The sequence below is a fragment of the Armigeres subalbatus genome, chromosome 2, assembly GCF_024139115.2.
Source record: "Armigeres subalbatus isolate Guangzhou_Male chromosome 2, GZ_Asu_2, whole genome shotgun sequence".
Lineage (NCBI taxonomy): Eukaryota > Metazoa > Arthropoda > Insecta > Diptera > Culicidae > Armigeres > Armigeres subalbatus.
Window position 1 is genome coordinate 334,736,417 of NC_085140.1, and position 16,639 is coordinate 334,753,055.

Genomic DNA, 16,639 nt, shown 5'->3' on the forward strand with positions numbered 1-16,639 from the left:
TTTTCATTTTTTTTTTTTTTTTGGACCATTCGATCAAGGATGAGTCAACGCTTATTTGTATTTATATGAAAATACTGATTTTTAATTATTTATTATCGATAATTGATAAAAAGTTTAAAAATAGATTAATCAACCAATCACGTACATGCATCACTATCACAGACATCAAAAATCAATCACTTGCGGGTTTGGATCTTATCCTCAGTTTGAACAAGATTTCACGCAGAGCGGACGCATCAAAGCGATCGCAACGGAGCGGACACAGCATCACGGAGGCGCTAATAACATTTTCAACGGAAATCCATCGCATTGGTGGTGGTCCTCGGTGTGTTGCTGCAGATCATTCAACCTCAACGAACCAGCATTTCATATGAAGAAAGGGTTGACTATAAAAATAGCACTGTTGCGATCCCGCGCCGCCAGTGGCGATGCTGAAAATTTATTACAAATTGTGGTGTCAGTTAGTTGTTGGAAAGGCGCATTGGGGAAAGAAAATTGGTTCTTCTCAGGACCAGCATTTTCTGAACAGAAAGGTTTAATTGCGAAAATGGACTGCTTCGGTGGCATCGGTGTTTGGCATGGAAGCTTGGTTTTGTTAGTGATTCCATCCATTCAAAGGCTTTGTCTTTTTTATATATTTGGTTTTTGGATTTTTGACGAAATTGCTTGGGAAAAAAGTGCAAAACAAAAAAAACACTTAAAATGCGTTTTCCAACTAGGACTCTTCGCTAAAAAATGTAACGTGTCTTATTTTGATTTGTATAACATAAAACCTGTTATTTTTTATCTTTTACTTATTTTTGTTGTTGCCTTTTCTCTCGCTTGCAAGGCAGTGGCAAATTATATTCTCCGAACGACTCGCGCACGCCGGAAAGCAGCTTTCTTATGTCTAATGAAATAATTCCATTAGCCCCGCCCCTTCATTAAACGTTGTGAGTGTACATTATATTTACACCCATATCAGATCACGAAGGGGCGGGGCCAACGAGCTTAGTTTATTGAGTACAAGAAAGCTGCTTTCAGGCGCGCGCAAGCCATTTTGATCGGGATTCCGTAAAAAGCGTTTGAATGCAGTTAGTTATTGGAAAGGCGCATTGAGAAAAGAAAATTGGTTCTTCTCAGGACCAGCATTTTATGGAAAGAAAGAGTTAATTGCGAGAATGGTTGCTGTTAGTGATCCCATCCATTCAAATTTATTGCATCATCTCCATCCGACGCGCTATCAAATTCGATAGTTACGATTAAGCTTTGCACTTTGAAGAAAGTTTATTTCGGATAGTCGGATCAACCTTCTTTTGTATAAAATGGTGGCTTTTGTATAAAATCGATGAAGACGCCAGCTCAATGGATCTATAGCAGCCACCCACCGTCGAACGTCGCTCGGACACACAGGCGCCAAGAGATAATGTTTTGTAATATAAAGAAACTTCGTCTTGAGTATAATTTCTGTTGTTATTCTTGGCAACAATACGCATCTTAGATAACCAACAGCTCATAACCAAATTCAGAATCAGAAATAACCGGAATTCACAGATTCCCATCGAAAACTTAAACAAACGGCTCTTAACAGGGCCACCAATCTTCGATGAGGAAGAAAGAGCTCATACTCAGATTTTCGGAAGAGCGAAATATAAATGTTGATAAAGAGACACAAACTATGATGACAAATACCATCAATTTCGTATAGCTACGTACTCCTACGTCACTTTTGCGTACAACCCGATTGGGCTGCACCTTTGAGTTTTTTTTATAAGATTTTTATTACCTAAAAATTTTCAAGTTCCATATTTCTCTGTGTTTCAGAAATCAGATTTCTTGATTCGCGTTTAAATATTCATGAGCTTTTTTTACGGAGCTTTGTATGGAATCATCCGTCCTTTAATTTTAAGCAGAATTCCAGGTTCATTAATTTTTTTTCCCAACTATTGAAAAACAAATTTTATTCTCTAAAGTATACTCGATGACGAGTACAAAGTCTCCTGGCTCCAACGGTTTCACTGGCTCGAACCATTTAGTGCGTCTAGTTATAGTGGGCAGGTATTCGCGAAGCCATCGACGCCAGAACTGGTCTACCAAATATTGAGCAAGCCCCCAACTGTCCCTCGAATTGCTCCCGGAGGAATTTCGCACGGATGCGGGTTTAACAACGCCTTGAGTTCCAAACAGCAGAAAAAAATGGTTTGGTGTTGAAGCCTCTTGCTCGCAAATTTTAGAGGAATGTAAGTTAACGGTTGCGAATTTATTACAGACTCCGCTTCGGTGATCACAGTCTGCAATACTTCGTCATTTAGATGATACGGGTGATCCGCAATCGCTGCTATGCGCTCCCAAGACCCGCCCATATGAGGCGCTGATGGCGGAAGGAACTCCCAGTTGGTTGAAGAGCTAGTAAAGGTTACTGCACAGTGTTCATGAATATCTCGGATTTGCTTTGCAAGCAAGTTGCTGGTTCCCAGCAGGTTTGTCCCGTTATCGCTGTGGAAGGACTTCGGTCAGCCACGACGAACCCAAATCATCTTTTTGTCAATATACAGGACTGGGTTGACGGCGGTTGCACCAACTCCACATGTACAGCGCGTATCGCCAAACACGTAAATAGGGCCACCCACCTTTTCACCAAACTACCGACCGGAGTGCGTACTTGAAGGGACGGACAAGTTCGGTAACTCGTACTTCGGGTATGTGTGCCATCATTGGTGGTTGCGGAATGGTCTACTTCACATGGCAGATTACGCACTGTTTCGACACCTATCGTATTACTGTTCTCAATCCAGGTCTACAAAATCGCTGACGCATCTTGTTGCAAACTGTCTCCTCGTAACCATGAAGAAACCTCCGACGAAGTCACGGTAAATTGCAACGTGCTGTCTCTTCAATATGATCGGATATTTCAAATCAATCGTAATGGATTTCGCTGCAGTCAACACAAGATCGTATATGATGCCATATAAAATGCTAAAGTGGAGGCGATTTAGGTACGTATATTGCCTCCACCTAAGCATCTTATGTTGCATCATATACGGTTTTGTATTGACTGGGTGCTATTTATACGGATAACACCAATCAGTCTCATCAACGAAAGGTGACATCCGATTTAGTGTACGGGATTTTGGGATCGGAACTGGATTTTAAGGATTTTCTGGATAGCTATTAGCTATTCTGGATACATTTTAGTTTGTATCTGCCTCCACGTTTTTTTGCCGCTACAAGCGTTAATTAAGGGAGACCATTGTCATCTAATTGGAGGTATGAAACCGCCGCATAGGCCCCTTCACTTGCATCGAAGAACAGATGAGTTTCTAATTTTTTACCACCCTCTTGAAGAAGCAGCGTGGCATTGATACCTCTGCTAGTCACTGCATGTACTGACACCAATATCTCCACTTCTCCTGAAGATCATCTGAGATAAGCTCACCCCAGAGCTGTCAATCAGTACGTTAATTTCATCCTAGCGGTTGCTAAGATTCAAAGTGAAGACGTCTTTATTTGGTTTCTATATCAGGCCTACAGCAGGGACTATTTCCAGCAGGGGCAGCAGGGACTATGTCCAAGGGCTTGACGATCCCTCCCCAGGCCATCTGCGAGTTGTGGCGCCTGCATAGGGTGTAGTGGGGTTTGACAGTGGGCCCTGTTAAACTTCTATAAAAAGCTGCATGAATCCGCAAGTAGGCTCCGCCAAAGCGACCGTGTGCCGCTCAAAGCGCACAAGCCCAAGTCCTGGTGTTAGGTGGGACACTAAACAGCCCTGACACGACGGCCCTCCGACGAGACAAAAGGTTTGCGCAGGTGCAATAAGCCGTCTTTAAACACAACTATTACGAACGACATAGAAGATAATACGACTCGATACAATCGGCAACGACCTAGGCGCCGAATAAAGGATCACGATTGGAAGCTTGGAACTGCAAGTCGCTAGGCTTGTCGCAGGTTGCGACAGGATAATTTACGATGAATTACGTCCCCGCAACTTCGATGTCGTAGCGCTGCAGGAAATCTGCTGGACATCACAGAAAGTGTGGAAAAGCGGGCATCGAGCGGCTACCTTCTACCAAAGCTGTGGCACCACCATCGAGCTGGGAACCGGCTTCATAGTGCTGGGAAAGATGCGCCAACGCGTGATTGGGTGGCAGCCAATCAACGCAAGGATGTGCAAGCTGAGGATAAAAGGCCGTTTCTTCAACTATAGCATCATCAACGTGCACTGCCCACACGAAGGGAGATCCGACGACGAGAAAGAAGCGTTCTACGCACAGCTGAAGCAGACATACGATGGATGCCCACTGTGTGGCGTCAAAATCGTCATTGGTGACATGAACGTACAGGTAGGAAGGCAAGAAATGTATAGACCGGTCATCGGACCGGATAGTCTGCACACCGTATCGAATGACAACGGCCAACGATGCATAAAATTTGCAGCCTCCCGTGGAATGGTAGTCCGAAGCTCCTTCTTTCCCCGCAGAAATATCCACAAGGCCACATGGAAATCACCTAACCAAGAAACGGAAAACCAAATCGACCACGTTATAATTGACATTGACGGTAAATTCTTCTCCGACATCATGAACATCCGCACTTACCGCAGTGCGAATATTGAATCCGACCACTACCTCGTTGCAGCATGCCTGCGCTCAAAACTACAATACGCGTCGAAGTCGGACGCCGGCTTAACATTGGGCGGCTACAAGACGGTAGACTAGCCCAAGAATACGCGCAGCAGCTGGAAGTGGCAGTCCCAACGGAAGAGCAGCTAGGCGTAGCGACTCTTGAAGATGGCTGGAGAGATATTCGATAAGCCATTGCTAGCACCGCAACCGCTGCACTTGGCACGGTGCCCCCGGATCAGAGAAACGACTGGTTTGACGGTGAATGTGAGCAGTTAGTAGAAGAGAAGAATGCAGCATGGGCGAGATTGCTGCAACACCGCACGAGGGCGAACGAGGCACAATATATACAGGCGCGGAACAGACAAAGCTCGATTTTCCGGAGGAAAAAGCGTCAGCAGGAAGATCGAGATCGTGAACAGACGGAGCAACTGTACCGCGCTAATAACACACGAAAGTTCTATGAGAAGTTAAGCTGTTCACGTAAGGGCCACGTGCCACAGCCTGATATGTGTAAGGACATAACGGGAACCTTCTTACAAACGAGCGTGAGGTGATCCAAAGGTGGCGGCAGCACTACAAAGAGCACCTGAATGGCGATATGGCAGACAACGGTGGCGGTATGGTATTGAACCTAGGAGCACGTGCCGAACATGCGACTTCCGGCTCCGAATCTCCAGGAAATCCAGGAGGAGATCGGCCGGCTGAAAAACAACAAAGCCCCTGGAGTTGACCAACTACCAGGAGAGATGTTTAAACACGGTGGTGAGGCACTGGCTAGAGCGCTGCACTGGGTGATTACCAAGGTTTGGAAGGATGAGGTTCTGCCGCAGGAGTGGATGGAAGGTGTCGTGTGTCCCATCTACAAAAAGGGCGATAAGCTGGATTGTAGCAACTACCGCGCAATCACATTGCTGAAGGTACTCTCCCAAATTTTATACCGTCGACTAACACCAATTGCAAGAGAGTTCGTGGGGCAGTACCAGACGGGATTTATGGGTGAACGCTCTACCACAGACCAGGTGTTCGCCATACGTCAGGTATTGCAGAAATGCCGCGAATACAACGTGCCCACACTACATCTATTTATCGACTTCAAAGCCGCATATGATACAATCGATCGGGACTAGCTATGGCAGTTAATGTACGGAAACGGATTTCCGGATAAACTGATACGGTTGACCAAAGCAACGATGGATCGTAGTTCGATGTGCGTAGTTCGAGTTACAGGGGCATTTCCGAGTCCCTTCGAAACACACAGAGGGTTACAACAAGATGATGGTCTTTCGTGTCTGCTATTCATCATCGCTTTGGAAGGGGTAATACGAAGGGCAGGGATTGACACGAGTGGTACGATTTTCACGAAGTCCGTCCAGTTATTTGGTTTCGCCGACGACATTGATATCATGGCACGTAACTTTGAGAGGATGGAGGAAGCCTACATCAGACTGAAAAGTGAAGCTAAACGAATTGGACTAGTCATCAACACGTCGAAGACGAAGTACATAATAGGAAGAGGGTCAAGAGAGGTCAATGTAAGCCACCCACCACGAATTTCTATTGGAGTTGACGAAATCGAGGTGGTTGAAGAATTCGTGTACTTGGGCTCACTGGTGATCGCCGATAACGATACCAGCAGAGAAATTCGAAGACGCATAGTGGCTGGAAATCGTACGTACTTTGGACTCCGCAGAACGGAGCGATCGAAGAGAGTTCGCCGCCGTATCAAACTGGCTATCTACAAATGCTTATTAGACCGGTAGTTCTCTACGGACATGAGACCTGGACAATGCTCGTGGATGACCAACGCGCACTGGGGGTTTTCGAAAGGAAAGTGTTGCGTACCATCTATGGTGGGGTGCAGATGGCGGACGGTACGTGGAGGAGGCGAATGAACCACGAGTTGCATCAGCTGTTGGGAGAACCATCCATCGTTCACACCGCGAAAATCGGAAGACTTCGGTGGGCCGGGCACGTAGCAAGAATGTCGAACAGTAATCCGAAAATGGTTCTCGACAACGATCCGACGGGAACAAGAAGGCGAGGTGCACAGCGGGCAAGGAGGATCGATCAGGTGGAGGACGATTTGCGGACCCTCCGCAGACTGCGTGGTTGACATAGTGCAGCCATGGACCGAGCTGAATGGAGAAAACTTTTATGTGCAGCACAGGCCACTCCGGCCTTAGTCTGATAATAAATAAAACTAATTGAAGAATTGACTTGGTTTTCCATTTTGGTCCAACGAGTTGCTCGGGAAAAGAAGTCCACCACGATAGAGCCCAGCATGATGCGGTAAGGGACAATTACTGTGGAGGGTGCCCAGGTACCCCACAGGCTCCGTTAAAGGCCTAGCTTATTATTTCACCCCTGGCCATGCATCCCTTCGGCACGGGTCGCTTAACGCCTGGGATTAGGGGTTAGGGACGATGGTCCCGTTGGTCGCATCCCCTCACTTTAGCTGATGTCAGAAGGGGGGAAGACCCGTGGAAGCGTGAGATTGCAACTTGTGAGGACCAGAGCTGTGTAGGTCGCTCCTTCCCAGATGTCAACTCACCATTTTGCAGCCCACAGGTGTGTGTATATGTGTGTGCGCGCAAAAACTTACTTACTTACTTACTTATTACTTACTTACTTATTACACACCTCCGGTGGTGCAAAGGGCCGACTTGAAAGATCTCCATCCTGAGCGTTGCCCGGCTATCGCTTTAACCTGTTGCCAGGTTAGATTTCGGTCGACTTCTTTTATTTCTTTATTAAGGCTTCGCCGCCATGAGCCTCTGGGTCTACCTCTGCTGCGATGTCCCGCTGGGTTCCAGTCTAATGCTTGTTAACAAATTTCGTTTCCGCCCCTACGTAGAGTGGGGCCGACCCAGCCCCACTTCCGATCCCGAATTTCTGTTGCTATCGGCCTCTGGTGACAACGACGATGGAGCTCGTTGTTTGAGATCCAGTTGTGAGGCCACCAGGCCCGAATTATATACCGCAGGCATCTGTTAATGAACACCTGCAGCCGTTGAGAGTTCTCCACTGATACACACCATGTTTCGCTAGCGTATAACAGCACAGATCTCACGTTAGAGTTGAAAATTCGTATTTTGGTGCGTTCACTTATCTGCCTGTTTTTCCAGATATTTCTTAAACTCGCACAAAAAGTCTAGCTCATTTTTTGTACTTACCCTTAACCTTACTCCTTGCATTGCATTCGACGCAGAATCCTGTCCAATTGCTTCCTATTGAAAATTGGCCCGATCGGACTATGGGCTTAGAGGTTATGGTCAAAATATTTTTTATGAACTTTGACGCGGAATCCTGTCTCATTGTTTCGTATTGAAAATTGGCCTAATCAGACTATGGGCTTCGGGGTTATGGCCAAAATATATTTGTTTACGAGAAAAATTCTCACTCCCTTTTTAGGCACTATCCTTAACCGATTTGCTCACAAGAAGTTTCATTCGACGCAGAATCTTGTCCCATTGTTTCGTATTGAAAAATGGCTGGATCGGACTAAGGGCTCAGAACTTATGGCCAAAATGCTTCTTTTCATATCAAAAATGCGTAGAAATTACTCACTCGAAAGAAACGAGAAAGGCACCATCACCGCTAGGTGGATTAATCTGGGTTTTTATTTAAAAAATTAATTTTAGCCTATGATTTTATTGCTGCATACGAGGTAAGCGCTTATTGTTTAATGTGTTCAGGTTTAGACACACGCATAGTGCAACGCGAGTTTACATACATGAGTAAGCATAATAGGTCAATCATATTGTACGCAATTTTATTCTGCTATCATGTAAATTAAATTGGAACCTATATTAATACAATTTTAAGTTGAATAAGCTTCATTTTCACTCGATTGAATAGTTTTAAATTGTTTTATATAAAATATTTTAGTTTATTTTAATGTCCCAAATGTGTGCATCAGAATAAAAGTAGATGGGTAATTTCTAATAAGAATGTAATATCATGAGCATGGAATGATGTGGATTTGAAAAACTCAAAGGTGCAGCCCAATCGGGTTGTACGCAAAGGTGACGTTGAACTACGCCTAGCTGTATGTAATGTACAGGTTTTCGACTTTTCTGTTCGATGAGATCAAAGCAAGCGTGTTTCAAGCCCAGGGTGAATCTGTTTTCGCTGTTTATCCTGCTCTCCTGAGATTGAGTGAGATTTTAGACTAACATTTAAAAGGATGATAAAATATATTTTTCAAATAAACGAGGATGAATAACACTCTCAAGCGATCACATATCCAAAATAATCAATTAATAAAACTCGCTAGAGAGTACGAATCGTTCGATAATTGTATCTTGATTCGAAGCATTATTGGTGAATGCTACTTTTGAACTTTTTCCCTACATAACACCAAAATACAATGCCAAACATTCGATTAAGCTTCATTGTTTACATTAAATTGGTATTAGATTTGTTTGGTTTACATTAAAATAATAATTTTGTGTTGCAAGATTTGAAAAGTTATTGCCAATAACAACTCGCCTACTTTTCACACCTGCGAAGTTATTAAATGATAATTCCAAAAATCTGGCTGATAGTGTACCGCTGCGCTGCCTTGGCCGCTGCTTGACAGTTTGAGAGTTTATTGATAATAATTATCATTCCTTCACGTGAGGAGTCGGACTTTGCATTTACTCCAGCAGACACCAAGAGCCGAAGAAAGATTACCAGAACGCATTTACTGCAGCAGCGAAAAAGATTCCGAGCCTCTCTACTGGCATCAATAGACGTAAGCGAGCAGCTGTCGTCAAACGTCCCCATAAGTTAGCAGAAACGAGTTAAAAATCCTGTAAGTTGCATTAATTTGACGTCTATGCTGGCTTGAGGTTCCCAGTTAGCCTTGCGAATAAAGGCGCAGAATGATGGCAGGAGATGGCGAGATCGATTCTCGATCCGATCTAGGATGTTTTAGGGTGGGAAATATTCTCGACACCCTTGGCATAGTATATCCAATCCATTGTATTTTCCACACAAGATACATACTAATGCAAGGCAAGGGCAAGGAAAGCTTTTAATCAACAACTAAAGAAATACTAATATTACTAAGTTGAAAAGCAGGCCAAGTTCCAGTTGGAATGTAGTGCTATGGAAGAAGAAGCTTGCAATGCACTTATGAGATTGACTGATTCTTTGAAACCGATTACTAAACTATTAGCAAGTTTCAATACTAAATATTATCATACGTAAATATTGTAATACACTGGAGTCACTTTTTACGCGGAGGATATGTGCCGCGTGAATTAACAACGAGAAAAACCGCGTAAATTCCAAAATATGTCTGAATAAACTGCAGAAATCCCAAAATTCGAGTGAAAAAAAATCGCATAAAAAGCGATTCGTGTAAAAAACCGCGTGAAAAACGACTTCAGTGTACATTGGAAATGAAGCGTTGACTCTTCCTTGATCGAATGGTCCAAGAAAATGGAAAATCCATCGAGAAACGGCTGAGATATTAACGATCAAAGTCTATCATATTTTCGTGACGTTTTTCGATTTTTTGCAATTTTAAAGTGTACCCCAATATAGAAAAGACAGACGTAGTTCTACGTCAAAAAAAAAAGCGTGCATATAATACATTTTCTTCTTAAATGTAGCTCCCGGTGATAATTGAACGAACAATTCCAATTCGTTTCCAACGCCCATATTTGAGCTAATCATAGACACAATCCCATCCACAATCCCCCCGGTTCCGATAAACCTGAACCGACGCGCAGCGAATGAACGCAAACCATTTTCGCGGTCATGATCATCACGTATGCATGCCCGCCTGCGCTGCCGTCCCGTGCACCTGTCGATCTCCAACCCAACTCCATATAATAGCCTAATGCCAAACGGCCGGTCGATGCTGCGCTGCACTTTGCTGTGTGCCAATAAAAACTGTAAACACCGGCAGAGGTGAAGCTAAACGAAGCTAAACAAAACCAAACAGTCCGGCACCACACTACTGCCTACCTCGGCGCGCGATGACCAGCGGCAACGAGGTGACCGAATGGCACCGCCAAGCGAAGAAGTGAGCACGCTCGCAGCTCGCAGCTCGCTGCCTCCCAAGGCATTGTGATCGTGTCCGACTTCGGACCGACAAACTGCTTATACTAACTGCTCAAATACGTCTTGCAAATATGCGTAAAATGTTTTTCAAATTTTGTAGCGCTGGTTAAGTTTGTTTCTATTTGCGAATAAGCTGGCCGTTAATCAAATTCACCCGCGGCGAACATCGCTCGCTATTCGCACTTTACATTTAGTCGCACGCTTAAAATGCTCTATATTGAAGCTTGTTTGCTTCACAACTTTAGTGAATCCTAGATAAACCCTGTAAGGTTTCTCGTATGAATGTTGAGTTAAATCCATGACCATGCACAAGAAGTCTACCCCTCTTTATAGGATTAGTCCACGCCCACGGATTCTCAAACAAATTCCATAAATTTGGTTTAATGATTTTCTTGTCTAAATAAAGGAATATATTAAATATTGCATGTTCAAAAGAATACTAAAACTTGTAAGCCATTTGAGCCACCTCATCAATCGTATTTAAAATTCGTTCTTTACTCATGGACTTTATAACAACGTCTAAGTTTTAAAATTTGACTGTCTACAAAAAAACAAAACCTAATACGTATTTACAAAACTCTAATTGATGAAAATTTTCAGTACTAGTACACTTCAAAACACAATGCGCATTCCTCAACTTTTAATGTGACTCAATCCAACCGTGCTGTTTACTCTCGCGCATGTTTCGATTAACGCCTCTCGCATGCGCTCGATACAAGAGCGCAGGCAGCCAGCGGCGCAGCGATTCGATGCTTTAGAGGCGTCTGAACGCCACCCTCACCGCCTACCATCCACAACGCAACCGACGACCTGTTCTGTGTGTTCATCGGACCGGAGTAGATCGAAAGAATCGACACCTTCCGTATGACGACGACGACGACGACGGTCGTGACGCCGCCGGTTTGGTTTGGTGGTCAATGCGAATTCGGTGGCAGACACACGCGAGCATTGCCAATCAGTTGATCGTAGATCGCGAACGCGTTTCGTGCTTCTGGGCCGCGCGGAAATGTCCTAAGCTTCTCACGATTAGTGAACCGTTTTTGGTGGGTGTGATTTTGTTTTTTGTGTTCCTTCAGAGTTGTAAATTGTGTTTATTTTGAATCACCAAGGTTTTGTGACGAATTTTCTTCGAGTAGAAACATCGAATTGAGTATTGCGTTGCCGATAGTGGGAACTGTGGAAAATTAGCAAACAAAGTGGAAAGTGGAAACATTTAAGCCAGTGCAGGCAGTGGTGGTGTGGTAAAAGTGCCAGCCGCGGCTGCTGTGGGTGACACCGATTTCGGTATTAATGCGATTAAGCGGTACAGCGACTGCTAATGCCAATTGAGTGGATTAAGAAAACGGGCAATGTGAGCAGCTGTGCGGAAAAATCATCTGGTGTCTACCCTACCTACCTGTTTCAGGGACAAATCCAAGAAGGAGAAAGTGTAAATATCGCGCATTGGCATTTGAGTGCACGTTTTGGAACCACAAATAAACGACATTTGGAATCTGAATCGGAGAAAACCGAGCGAAACCCGTAAAGTGAGTAGTGTTTAATTTGTTTATTTCAGCTGTGGGGGTAATTCGGTATGGTCTTGTGCTAAAAATAAGTTGCATTTATTTCAATGGCTTTACGCTGATTGTTTTGGCAGAGAATTTGAGTGACGTTTTGGATGAATGGTTGGCATCTAACATATCATGATGTGCTGCATTTCATGTACTATAAAGATCAACCATCATTTGCAATTATTTCGGAACACGTTTTATATTCAAATATAGTTTATATAGCTCATATGTCATACTAAGCCATGGGTCTTTTGTAAATAGCTCTCGCGTTACCAATTTGAGTTCAGTTTAGTTCAATTCCTTCTATTTGACCATCTGTTTGTTGTTTACTAGTTGAAATAATTCATCGGTGCTTATTTTGTTTTTTGTTTAATGTTTAATTAAAATCGATCCAGTTCGATTTGATAAACAGACTACATGAACAGCTCAAAGTCAGAGACAAGTGAAAAGATAATTTAATCTGTCATGTTCTTAAATTTTCCTGTTCATCCATTTCGCTAACCCGTTTTGCTGCAGTTTGTAGTCCACAGAAGTCTCGTACCGGAGGTCGTGAAGGTCGGGCTGCAATCTATTTGGTTTAAGACCTATAAACCGAAAGTTTTTTGACCTAACAAACCATTAGGCCGAATAGGTCATTTGGCCTAAAATGACGTTTGGCCGAAATGGTCGTTTTACAGAAAGAGCCATTTGGCCTAAAATATCGTTTACCAGAACAGGTCATAAGACCGTAAATTTTGTTTGGCCGAAAAAATCGTTTGACCGAAATTGTTGTTTGGCAAACAGAGCCATTTGGCCGAAAATATCGTTTAGCCGTTCTGTTCCACCGAAAATGTCATTTGGCCGTAAAAGTCGTCTGGCGCAATATGTCATTGGGCGAAAATGTCGTTTGGCCAGAAAGGTAGTTTGACAGAAAAATCCATTTGACAGAATGGGTCATATGGCCAAGAAGGGTCCATCCCAAAAGCCAGTATCTCGATAATGCCATTACCCCGATGGCCACTCACTGCTCGAAAGGAATTACCCCGAAATTGCCGGACACTACCCCGAAATCCATATCACAGAAAGGCCATAACCCCGCAAACGTTTAGAAACAGGTACCGATGAATCGAAAAATGATAATATTTGCAAAGAATAAAACATATACTATACTTAGTGCTACTAAGAAAAACGCAATAATGATTCTATTTAACAAACATTTTTCGATTTTCTGGTGATTAACTTGGGTTGCCATTCTTCGTCATTATGATCTGGGAAAGTGATATTCTACGAAATAATGTAAATCAAATATTTTTCAAACTTTTCTTTCGTTTTCCACTATTTTAAGTTATGCCAAATAACTTTAGTTCTAGAAATTTTCCTTCTGTGAAAAAGTTGTGGAAAGGAAACGGTTTAATGAGTGCGTTTGTCCAGTATAAGATAATGCCTTCTTTGAATGAACGCCTCTGCCTGAAATAAGGCAAAAAAAGAGATAATATCTTCTTTAAATGAACGCGTTTGGCCGGTATTAGGCGTATAGAGGAGATGATGCCTTCTTCAAAGCGACGCGTCTGCCCGGCATAAGATAAACAAAGGAGATGATGCCTTCTTTCAGCGCCGTAGCGTGTGGTTGACCAGGTTAACCCCCGCCAAGGGCGGCAGGCCTTAGGGGGCGCTGATATCCAAAGCATTGGGTAATGATGACAAATCTAGTTTTTTTTTACGCGGTTGGATTCCACTTGAATTGGAACTTGAATTGAACAGAAACTACAATTTAAAAGAGGAATGGAACAAGTTTCTGTGGAAGAAGCCCTAGATGAGGATTTCAATACGCCAAAAGCGAAACACAGAGTAGACTGTAAAAAAAAACTGTAAATAATTTTTATTCGTGACTAAGTAATCTAAACCGTTTTGGAATAATAGATACTCGGGAGTGGTGAGAGGGAGTTTGTTTAAATTTAAGATAAATTATCTCATTTTATGCAGACAAACTAGTTGAGGCTCAAGAACGGACCAGAACGATCGCATTTGATCCAGTGACATTTTCGATTCCCTTAAACCACATTTACGATAAAAAAAAACAAGCAAAGCCGTTAATATTCGATGATATTTTGAATTTGATTCAAATTACATTCATAGTTACATTACAGTAGGATTTTTTCTTTTGGGTCTATATAATCTGGTAAAGCTTTAAACGAAACACTTATCGAAAAACATGCTGAACACAACTGAACACAAAGTAGGGTTCTTCTTGATTCGACTACGTCTAATCCACTAGTGCGTAAATTCAAGGAAGTTTTGACTTTTTTCGTCGGTACCACACCCACTATTGGATCTAGTTTTTTTTATTTCGTGGAATTATTTAATCTTTCATAAAATCGTTAAATTTTCTAGAAAAGAGATATTCAGAAATGTTCTCGTCTTTTCAATAATCCTTAGTTATAGAGGTTTAAGGAATTTACAGAACAAACATGTATTAAATCCACCATGCAAAAAAAACATTAAAAAAAACAACTTTCGTTTATTTAGAAGGCTCAGTTGCCGTTAAGCGTTACGGAGCCAAAAACATGTTTTAATTACAATTTTTTATGATTTTTTTTCACAAATATTAGTTTTGGGCAACCGAAAGACTCGCGTATTGGTTATGGAACACAATAATACAGTAAGAAATGAAGGGAATTTATGTTACTTATGCTTAAGTAATAACGTTGCTGATATTCACATAGTTCGCTTGTCATAAGACTAGTTTGTACCATCCCATTTAATTCCACCACTTGATTGTACCTTGACAGATATGTATTTCGACCTCAACAATAAGGTCGTCTTCAGTGTCTCATACTTGAATCGACTTACGAGCTTGAAATAATTTTCTTAACATTCACATGGTTTCTTGATGATGTTTCACTTCTGTAATGGGAAGAACAAACATTTTCTCGGGAGACAATACCGAGAGGAAGACATATAAAAGGGAAACGGCAGACATTAAAAAGGAAAACAAGAGGAAGATATTCGTGATGGGGTATGGCAGACAAGAGAATGGGCGGACTATGATTACATTCATAGTTACATCAGCTACTCTCAAAAATCGGCAAACAAGGGACATGTAATCGAGATCAAGAAAACGCCAACACTTCCCTAATAATTAAAATAATTTAAGTTGAATAAGATCATTTTTCGGCTAAAGAAGTTTATATTAAGCTGAATAAGCGCTTCATCCGCTTTCAACGTTTGCTGGGAGGCTTTGGTTGTTTTCCTCGGACCTGGAGATGTTCCTTTATCGCAAATCTGGAGCCACGATGCTCCTCTCACGCCCACACGACGTGATCAATCGATCAATCAATCCTGATATTCCTCGCCGCAAACACAGAGATTGCCTTCCGAAAGCCCCACTCTGAATTGGACAACACATGATTTGAATGAATTTTCGTCCCATATTCATTTTTTTTAACGCTTCGATACCTGCTTGCAAATTGAATACAGCCATCAACCCAACTCTCCATTTTTTCATTTCTGCTGCCTGCTGTTCAATTTTCCTGATATGTATTTTCATCTTATCCAAAGAGTCCGCTTTCTCATTTCCCGGGATCAGGCAATGAGAAGGAACCCAGGCTAACTGATTTTAAAAATATCCCAGCTCTTATCATGCTTTTTGTTTCGAACATGCATGAAAGTAAGGTTTCGCCAAGGGCGCCTGGAGCTCACGCTACGAATCTGCCTTTTTTAAATCAACGCATCTGCCCTTATAAGGGAAAAAGAAGAAAAAATGTCTTCTTCAAATGAATGCGTCTGCCAGGTATAAGATAAACAGAGGAGATGATGCCTTATTTAAATCATCAGACAAAAAGAAGAAATAAGGCCGATACAAATATTTAAAAACTATTTTGTCTTCCCCCCAATTCGGGTTTTTTTTTGCCAAAAAATAATATTTTGAGGGCGCAACAAAATGAAATTCGGATTATTTTGAAGATTATCAAAACATTCTTTAGCAAATCCTAGTAGTTTTTAATTTTTTTTTTCATTTTAATATTTTTTTTATCCCCCCCCCTTGACCTTTTGGAGACCAGTACGACAAAATGTTGATTAAATATTTGTAACGGCCTGATGCCTTCTTTAAAAAAAAACGTGTTTGCCCGGTATAAGTCGAGCATGGATATGATGCCTTCTTTAAATGAACCAATTTACCCGATATAAGAGAAAAAAAAAAGAAATATTGGCTGCAATATATGAACGCGTTTGCCTGGCATAGGACGAACAGAGAAAATAATATCTTCTTTAAATCATCGCGTCTTCCCAGTTAAGGCAAAGAGAAGAGGTAATGCCATCTTTGAAGAATAGAATGAAAGACAAAAAAGAGGAGGTAACGCCTTAAAACATTCACATTGTCCTTCTAGCTGAGGCTTGTAAAATGTCATCTGCATGTCATTTGACTAATTTGCCCATAACTTTCTTTAG

At 42.3% G+C, this 16,639-nt stretch overlaps 1 protein-coding gene across 4 annotated transcripts in view; it reads left to right on the plus strand.

The window, feature by feature from the left end:
• The window catches only part of LOC134212800 (uncharacterized), a 178,103-nt gene that overhangs the window by 75,452 nt on the left and 86,012 nt on the right, over window positions 1-16,639 (plus strand). The window contains exon 1 of one of the 4 annotated variants that reach the window (XM_062690971.1): window positions 11,616-12,187. The exons of 2 other annotated variants lie outside the window; for them this stretch is intronic. The gene's annotated coding sequence lies outside the window, so the exon portion shown is untranslated. Of the gene's footprint in view, window positions 1-11,615; window positions 12,188-16,639 lie in introns of those variants that run through there. One more of the 4 variants, XM_062690976.1, reaches the window with a different exon arrangement.